The sequence below is a fragment of the Dipodomys spectabilis genome, unplaced genomic scaffold (assembly GCF_019054845.1).
Source record: "Dipodomys spectabilis isolate Male_0828 unplaced genomic scaffold, ASM1905484v1 ptg000551l, whole genome shotgun sequence".
Taxonomy (NCBI): Eukaryota; Metazoa; Chordata; class Mammalia; order Rodentia; family Heteromyidae; genus Dipodomys; species Dipodomys spectabilis.
Window position 1 is genome coordinate 30,001 of NW_024871228.1, and position 9,737 is coordinate 39,737.

Here is a 9,737-nt window from a genome sequence, read left to right on the forward strand (position 1 = left end):
TAGACGAAGCCAGATAACCAAATTGAGAGCAGAGATTAACCAATTAGAAAATCAGAAAACCATAACCAAAATAAACCAAACAAAAAGCTGGTTCTTTGAAAAAATAAACAAAATTGATGGCCCGTTGGCAAGATTAATTAAAAAAAGAAGAGAGGAAACCCATATTAATAGGATTAGGGATGCCACGGGAAACATCACAACACGTACCCAAGATATCCAAACAATTCTAACAGACTACTTTCAAAAGCTATACTCTCTAAAGGAAGAAAATCTGGCGGAAATGGATGCATTTTTAGAGAAATACAAGTTACCCAAACTGAGCAAAGAAGAAGTTAACCAATTAAATAAGCCAATATCCTATAATGAGATACAGGAAGCTATCAAAAGTCTTCCAACAAAAAAAAGCCCAGGACCAGATGGATTCACAGCAGAATTCTATAAGACCTTTAAAGAAGAACTAATACCCATACTCCTCAAGCTCTTCAGAGAAACAGAGAAGGAGGGAGCTATCCCAAACTCATTCTACGAAGCCAATATCACACTCATCCCCAAACCAGGCAAAGACCCAACCAAAAAGGAGAATTACAGGCCAATCTCCTTGATGAACACAGATGCAAAGATCCTTAACAAGATTCTAGCTAACAGAATCCAGAAACACATAAAAAAAATAATACACTATGATCAGGTAGGCTTCATCCCAGAGACACAGGGATGGTTTAACATACGTAAGTCAATAAATGTAATCCAGCATATCAACAGAGCCAAGGTCAAGAATCACATGATTATCGCCACAGATGCAGAAAAGGCCTTTGATAAAATTCAACATTCACTCATGCTAAAAGCTCTGGAGAAAATAGGAATAGAAGGAACATTTCTAAAAACAATAAAAGCCATTTATGACAGACCAATAGCCAATATTATACTTAATGGGGAAAAGCTACAACCAATCCTCCTAAAAACAGGAACAAGGCAAGGATGTCCACTGTCTCCACTCCTCTTCAACATAGTCCTAGAACCCTTAGCCAGGGCAATAAGGCAAGAAAAAGACATTAAAGGGATCCGCATAGGGAAAGAAGAAGTGAAACTATCCCTTTTTGCAGACGACATGATACTATACCTCCACGATCCCAAAAACTCCATCCCCAAACTTTTAGAAATCATAAGTCACTTCGGCAAAATAGCAGGATACAAAATAAACCCACAAAAATCAGTTGCCTTCCTATACACTGATAACGCACAGGAAGAGAGGGAAATAAAGGGAGCAACCCCATTCACAATAACCTCCCAAAAAATAAAATATTTAGGAATTAACCTAACCAAAGATGTAAAAGAACTATTTAATGAGAACTATAAAAAGTTAAAGAAAGAAATTGCAGAAGACACTAGGAAATGGAAAGACCTCCCATGCTCCTGGATAGGCCGACTTAATATAGTAAAGATGGTGATACTTCCAAAATTAATATACAAATTCAATGCAATTCCTATTAAAATCCCAATGACGTACATCACTGAAATACAGAAAACAGTCCAAAAATTTATATGGAACAACAAAAGACCTAGAATAGCCAAAACAATTCTAGGGGATAAAGACAATATGGGAGGGCTATCCATGCCGAACTTCAAACTCTACTACAGAGCTATAATCACAAAGACAGCATGGTACTGGCACAAAAACAGACCCGAAGACCAATGGAACAGAATAGAAGATCCAGATATAAATCCACAGGCCTACAGCCAGCTGATATTCGACAAAGGAGCCAAAGACATACAATGGAAGAAACACAGCCTCTTCAACCGCTGGTGCTGGGAAAACTGGGCAGCCACATGCAGAAAACTAAAAGTGGACCCCAGCCTATCACCATGCACCAACATCAACTCAAAATGGATTAAAGACCTTAACATTAAACCTGAATCTCTGAAACTACTGCAGGACAGAGTAGGAGAGACACTTGAACTAATAGGCACAGGAAGGAACTTCCTGAACAGAGTCCCAGGGTCACAACAAGTTGGAGAGAGACTCGACAAATGGGACTACCTTAAAATAAAAAGCTTCTGCACAGCTAAATCTATCGCAACTAAGCTAGAAAGACAACCAACTAATTGGGAAAAAATATTTACCAGCAATATATCAGACAAGGGGTTAACATCCTGTATATACAGGGAACTCAAGAAACTAATCCCTCCCAAACCTAACAAACCAATTACTAAATGGGCAAGGGAACTAAAGAGGGACTTCTCAAATGAAGAAATAAAAATGGCAAAGAAACACATGAGGAAATGTTCATCATCCCTGGTGGTGAAGGAAATGCAAATAAAGACAACCCTGAGATACCACCTTACCCCAGTCAGAATGTCCCACATCCACAAATCAGCCAACGACAAATGCTGGAGGGGATGTGGAGAAAGAGGAACCCTATTACACTGCTGGTGGGAATGTACACTTATACAACCACTTTGGAAAGCAGTCTGGAGGGTCCTTAGAAAGCTAAAGATTGACCTCCCTTACGACCCAGTCATACCACTTCTAGGCATCTACCCTGAACAACAGGAACCAATATACAAGGACACGTGCACCTCCATGTTTATTGCAGCACTGTTCGCAATAGCTAGGATATGGAAACAACCTAGGTGCCCCACCACAGATGAATGGATCCAAAAATTGTGGTATCTATACACAATGGAATATTATGCAGCCATTAGAAATGACAAAATAATGGCATTTGCAGGGAAATGGATGGAGCTAGAAGGAATCATGTTGAGCGAGGTAAGCCAAGAACGAAGAGACAAACGGTACATGGTCTCCCTCATAAGTGGATGCTAAATCCAAAAGGTTAGTGATACGACAAAACTAACAGGACTTAAGAAACAAAGAACTCCCGCTCATCTGGTTGAACCACTACTAAATATCCTCATGCTGCTGATCACAAATATGGTATATAACATGTGAACACTGTTATATATTACAGACTGTGGTAGACAATTTGCTCCAGGGAAGTTAGAATGAACTTGTGACTTTGAAATTATGTAATCATTTAATCACAATCAAAAAAAAAAAAAAAGAACCTCGGGGAAGGGAGGGAGGGAGGGGATGGTAGGGGGAAAACAATGGAGGGGGTAACAATGTTCAAGAGGAAGTGTACTCATAACCTCACTCATGTAACTGTGACCCTCTGTATAGTAGCTTTACAATAAAAAAAAAAAAAAAAAAAAAAAAAAAAAAAAAGAGTCTCACAGACTTTCCTGCCCCAGCTGGCTTTGAATCTCGATCCTCAGATCTCAGCCTCCTGTGTAGCTAGGATTACAGGCATGAGCCACTGGTGCCCAGATCATGTAGGCTTTTCTAATACATATGAGGAAGACTGAATAGAAGAGGTGACAGGGAATTAAAAGCAATAAATATCAAAGGGGCCAATCTCAAAACTGAACAGAACCAGGAAGTTAAAAAAGTATTGGAGCAGACAGCTTTGCACCTTCCTCACACTTTTCCTTTTAGATACTAAGTTACAAGACTGGGGCTGTCTGCAGCTGCCTTGTCCTTGGAGGTGTTCAGAAGTTGTCAACCCTGGTCAGAGAGACATCTGAAAACTAAAACCATGTCTGGAAAATGGAAGTCCTGAAAGTTCACCTGCTGCCCTGTGTTTTGGGTAGACCCAGACCATATCTCCCTTCTTGTACCATGTTTTGGGTAATAGATGACCCACTGTCTCTAAGGTTAGGAGTTGCTACACAACATAACCACAGGTATTGCTCCAGCTCCAATACTCAGAAAGTTCATTTGTTTGGGTGTGGTCCCACCCCTACATTTGAAGCAGAAGGTGATTTTCTCTCTTTTTTGTTTCCCTTTCTACTTTATTTAAACACATTGTTGCTAAGCTTCTATTTTGTAAGATTCTCCTTTTGTGAGCCCCTTTTAAATGCTTTTCATTGCTGATCTTAAGTTCCTGTTTTCTGTAGAAAATGGGAAGCTGAGGGAACCTTCTTATCCTTCACTTCCCCTCCTCCAGGAGGAGATTATATACTTTTTCAAAATTTATTAATTTTTGGTCAGTTGTGGGCCTAGGTATTGTCCCTGAGCTTTTAAGATCAAGACTAAAGCTCTATCACTTTGAGCAACAGCTCCACTTCCAGTTTTCTGGAGATAAGAGTCTCACAGCCTTTGTTGCCAGGGCTGGCTTTAAATTTCAGTCCGCAGATTTCAGCTTTCTGAGTAGCTAAGATTGCAGGTATGAGCCTGGCTCTTTTCTTTTCTTTTCTTTTCTTCCTTCCTCCCTTCCTTCCTCCTTCCTCCCTTCCTTCTGCTCTCTTTTTTCCTTCCACTCCTTCCTTCTGCTCCTTCTGCTCCTTCCTTCCACTCCTTCCTTCCGCTCCTTCTGCTCCTTCCTCCCTTCCTTCTGCTCTCTTTTTTCCTTCCACTCCTTCCTTCCGCTCCTTCCTTCCATTCCTTCCTTCCGCTCCTTCTGCTCCTTCCTTCCTTCCTTCCTTCTTCCTTCTTCATTCCCTTTCCCTTCTTTCCTTCTTCCTTCCCTTTTCCTTCCTTCTTTCCTTCCCTCCCTCCCTCCCTTTTTCCCTTCCTCCCTCCCTTCCTTCCTTCCTTCCTTTCTTCCTTCCTTCTTCCTTTCCTTTCCCTTCCTTTCTTCCTTCTTCCCTTCCTTCCTTCTTTCTTTCTTCCTTTCCTTTCCCTCCCTCCTTCCCTCCTCCTCCCTCCCTCCCTCTCCCCCTCTTTCTTTCTTTCATTCTTTCTTTCTATAGTATATGAGTTTGACCTCAGGGCCTCATGCTTGTGAGGCAGTAGCTCCATCAGTTGAGATGGGACCTCAGCACTGCATTTGCTTTAACTGGTTTTCAGATAGGGTCTTGAATTTTATGCCCTCCAACATAACTGCAATAACAGGCACATAGAACAGTTGAAGAGGGAGAAGAAAGGAGTGTCTGTGAAGGGACCAAACAAGGAAGAGTTAATATTAAGGTTCCCAAGTATATCCTAAGCTACATCGCTTTGAGATCGTTCTCATACAAGCCAACTAAAAGGGCAAACTCCTAATCATTTAGACATCTCTAAGGAAAGGACTCATTGCTGCTATGGGTTGGAAGAAACTGTTTTTGTACTCATGCTTGAAGACACTAATACTTCAAGGTAGATATCAGTGCTCTTGGACTCAAAATGGGATTATACTCTGATAACTGAGTACATTAAGAATATTACAAATAAAAATATCATCTGTTTAAAAGGCACTGGGTGTGTGTGTGGGGAGGACAGGGCTGGCCTTGAAATTAAGATTCTCCTGTCCCAGGCTCCTGAGGTTTTCTTTCTTTCTTCTTTCCTTTCTCTCCTACTATCTTTCTCTCCTACTATCTTTCTCTCCTTTCTTTCTTCATTTTTCTTTCTTTCAATATTTCTTTCTTTCTTTTTGCTTGTTTATTTTCTTGGATTGTTGATGATAGAACTCAGGGCCTTGTGAATACTAGGTAAACATACCCCTGAATTCTGGGGCTTTAGGCCTGTGCTACTCTACCATGGCTTAATAATGCATCATCCCAGGCCTCTCCCATACCACCACACAAGCTCCTGAAAACCACAGTTTCCCAATAGAGCTTTGGTTGTTCCCGCTTGTGATCACCCAGTTTTCAGGGAGCTGGAACTGACTGCTATCATAAGATTATATCACAGTACATATCATTAACCTGGGAAATTAAAAAAATTTAAAACATTTTAAATTCTAAACTGGGCACCAGTAGCTTATGCCTATAATCCTAGTCACTCAGGAGGCTGAGATATGAAGATCAAGGTTCCAAGCAAGCCTGAGAAGAAAAGTTTAAGACACTCTATCTCCAATTAACCAGCAAAAATTCTGGACTGGAGGCGTGGCTCAAGTGGTAGGATAATAGTCATGAGTGAATAAGTCCAATGGGAGGGCCTGAGTTCATGCCCGAGTACAGACACACACAAAAAAGCTTCCACTGAATGCATGTTGCTTTTGTCGTACTGTAAAGTTGGAAAATCCTAAGTCAAACCATCACGTTAGAAAAGACTTCTATAAGTTAATAAAAGACTGCTATCTGCTGAGATTTCAAATTGTGAAAGTAAATGAACTGACATGACTGTGAGAGGTCAATGCCATACACAGGTGCCAGTGTGGTTACTGACAATCACACCTAGTACTGGAACCTCTGGTTCTCAGGATGCTTTCCTTTCAGCTTCTTCTACATGAGGATAGTATGGGTTTACCTTGATCACTCTTGTTCATCACCATGATGAACATTTGAAGGTGTTGAATAGCTGAGGCATTTCTAGAAATCATTTAGGAAAGCAATAGTCCAAACAAGGGAAGAGGTGACATTGTCCAAAAAGAAATGTACTCTTTACCTGACTTATGTAACTGTAACCTCTCTGTACATCACATTTATTTATTTATTTATTTAGTCAGTTATGGGGCTTGAACTCAGGGCCTGGGCACTGTCCCTGAGCTTTTTTGCTCAAAGCTAGTGCTCTACCACTTTGAGCCATAGCTCCACTTCTGGTTTTCTGGTGATTAATTAGAGATAAACAGGCTCATGATCATTACCTTACTTACCTTACTTATATAACTGTAACTCCTCTATACATCACCTTCATAATAAAAGAAAATAAAAAGGAAAAAAAAGAGTCTCATGGACTTTCCTTCCTGGGCTGGCTTTGAACTGTGATCCTCAGCTCTCAGCTTCCTGAGTAGCTAGGATTATAGGCATGAGCCACCAGTGCCTGGCTGTTCATCACCTTTAAAATAACAATAAAAATTTTTAATTAAAAATAAAGTAAAAAAGAAGAAAAGCTCACTGGTTCTTTGAGTATCATAAGAACATGACTTTTGTTTTAAACCACAGAAATGCAAAATAAAAAATTTAACCAATTTTGTCCATTATGACCAGTCAGAGATGATAAATTATTTAAATTATATTTTCCAACTTATTAATGACATCTTACAATCTGACATCTGGGTCAGCTATAGTGATTATCAGTGAAGCTAGAAAGTAAATGGGCAGAAGTGGGGAACAGAGGAGGAAGAAAGAAAAAATAAGGTTACAATCAAAGTTTACATCTTTACTGTTTTTTTTAAGTCATCAACACAATAATAAGAAAACAATGAGAAAGTAACATTTGTCAGTACCAACAACAGCTTCTCCTGTATCCTCTTTTAGTTCTTCAGTTCAATATGTCACTATTATTAGAATTTATATTCTAACAATGTCCCAGAAGGGCTGGATGCATAATAAGCCATATATATTTCCAGAGGTATTTGCCTAAAGTGTACTGAAGGAGTTGAGATCCAACTTGGCATTTGGGGCATAGTCAATGAGTTAAGAATGGGCTAAGGCCTGTGATACGTGAAAACCTCACAGATGAGGTGGCTCCAAAGAGACAAATAGTGGACCAAGGCTTCTGGTGTAGACCCCTCTGAATTAGCTTACTATTACGGGGTTTATTATTGTTTTAAGAGTGCAGGAAGATATATTACTTGAAGGAGGAAAGGAGAGCACAGGCCATTTTTTCCAAAGTAATTCTTTCCCACAGGATTTGTTTTTTATTCTGGTACAGAGATGCCCACAGATCAGGATACATGGATGATGCCACAGAGACATTTCGTTATGTATAGATCTCAAGAAGAAGGGCAAGCTATATAATACAGAGTGACACAAGGAAGTGCCAGGTTTGTTCAGGAGGCAGCAGGAGTGAGGGGAAAGCATGGAGAAGAGCCTTGATTGTGGTTTCTATAGGGAAAAACAAAGCTACTTGGGTGTCTTTGTCCAGTCTCTATTTTTATAATAAAACAACCCAAAGGTGTGAATTTTATTTTTTCTTAAAAAGTTTTTGTTTTTTATTTTAGCTCATAGTTTTGTAGGCTAGATTAGGTAGCTCCATCTGCTCAGCCTCTGAAAGAGTATCTCATGGTAAGATTCATTACAATGGCAGGGGGCTACCCAGGCTTGTTCTTTTTATATCAACTTGCTTTCTAGAGAGCTAACTCATTCTGTAAGACCAGCCTTAATCCCTTCTGAGGGTGAAACCTCTATGACCAAATTACCTTGCATTGAGCCCATCTCTTAAAAGTTCTACTATTCCTAAACATTACCACCCTGGGGACTAAGTTTCTAGTGTTTGAATCTTTGGTAGAGACTGAAACCATTACCTATAGCAGAAGCATAGACTAATTCAGGATTGGCTAGTTGAACAAGTTCAGGTGGCTCTGGAGTGCAGGGTTATTCCTGTGTCTGATATCATTCTCTGTGGTAATTAGGGCAGGTGGATAGTGGCCTGAAGGATGAAAGTCTAGCAGGGGAAGAGAGGAAAGGAATGTTGGCTCTAAGTTGGTTAGTTTATATATAAAAGGCATACTCAGAACCACATAACTAACTAACCCTGAAAAAAACAGTCTGTTCCTACCAGTGAGTCCCCAACATCAGAGAAAACAGTTAATATATGTAGCAACAATCATTAAGCTCTAAGCTTTATGGATGTCCCATCCCACCACAGGGCACACTTCTAAAAAGTTCCAGTGCTTTCCTATAGGGAATTAAAGTAATATCTGACTTTTGTAGATTCTGAGTCAAAATTGTTTATAGTTATTAAATTTAAGAATATCATGTCTTTGATTGGAAATATGAAGTAATGTGTTAGACATCAGTAAATTCTGTAAAAGGTGCTTAAAGGCTGCTTTTTCTAGAAAACACTGATTATTTCCATAGGCCCATGAATTAAGAAAAAGTAGCACATGCCATGATCACTACTATATTTAAGATAAGGGACCAAAACTACTCAATACAAAAAAAAAGAGCCTGTCTTCAGGACAGACTATCTGCTAGGAACAATGATTTGTTTGCTTCCCTCAAATGATAAAGGAATAACAACAGAACTCCTTCGAAACAAGTATTGTGCCAGAAATCAATGACTCACACTTTTAATCCTAACTACTCAGGAGGCTGAGATCTGAAGAACATAGTTCAAATCCAGCTTGAACAGAAAACTCCATGAGACTCTAATTTCCAATGAACCACCAAAAATCCAGAAGTGAAGCTGAAGCTGTGGCTCAAGTGGTAGAGCACTAGCTTTGAGGAAAAAAAGAAAAAGAAAGACTGGAAGGAAGGAAAGAAGGAAGGAAGGAAGGAAAGAAGGAAGGAAGGAAGGAAGGAAGAAAAAGAAAAGAAAAGAAAAGCACAGGGCCCATACCTAGGTCCTGAGTTCGAGCCCTGGGATCAGCACCGAAACAAAAAAAGGGGAGGTGGGAGTTAATTTCTCACAGTTCGGAATGCTGGAAGTCGGAGATCAAGGTTATGAACATCACTGTTTTCCTCCCCTTGGGTGCAGATGCCCATGTTCTCCTTGCTTTCACATTATTATTATTATTATTATTATTACTGTATGTGAGTCTGTCCAGTTTCCTCTTCTTTTTTTTTTTATTGTGAAAATACTGTACAGAGGGGTTACAATTACATGGACAAGATAATGAGTACATTTCTTATCAAGCATTGTAGCCTCCTCCTTTGTTTCCTCTTCCCAACCCTTCCCATCCTCCCCTCCCCCCGCCCCCCACCCAATACTCTCCGCTTCCCCTTCCTCTCCCCCTCCCCCCCCCACCAAAGTTGTAAAGTTCGTTTTCGACATAATTACTTGTATATCTCATTGTTGCAATGAGACCTGTATCTCTATTTAAACAATTTGTTTTTTCCCTTCCCCTCCACAAATTATACCGACATCAAATACA

At 39.9% G+C, this 9,737-nt stretch overlaps 1 pseudogene; it reads right to left on the bottom strand.

Moving 5' to 3' along the window:
- Positions 1–9,348, bottom strand: part of LOC122099975 — a 25,036-nt pseudogene extending 15,688 nt beyond the window's left edge.
- Between the last annotated feature and the right edge of the window lie 389 nt (positions 9,349–9,737).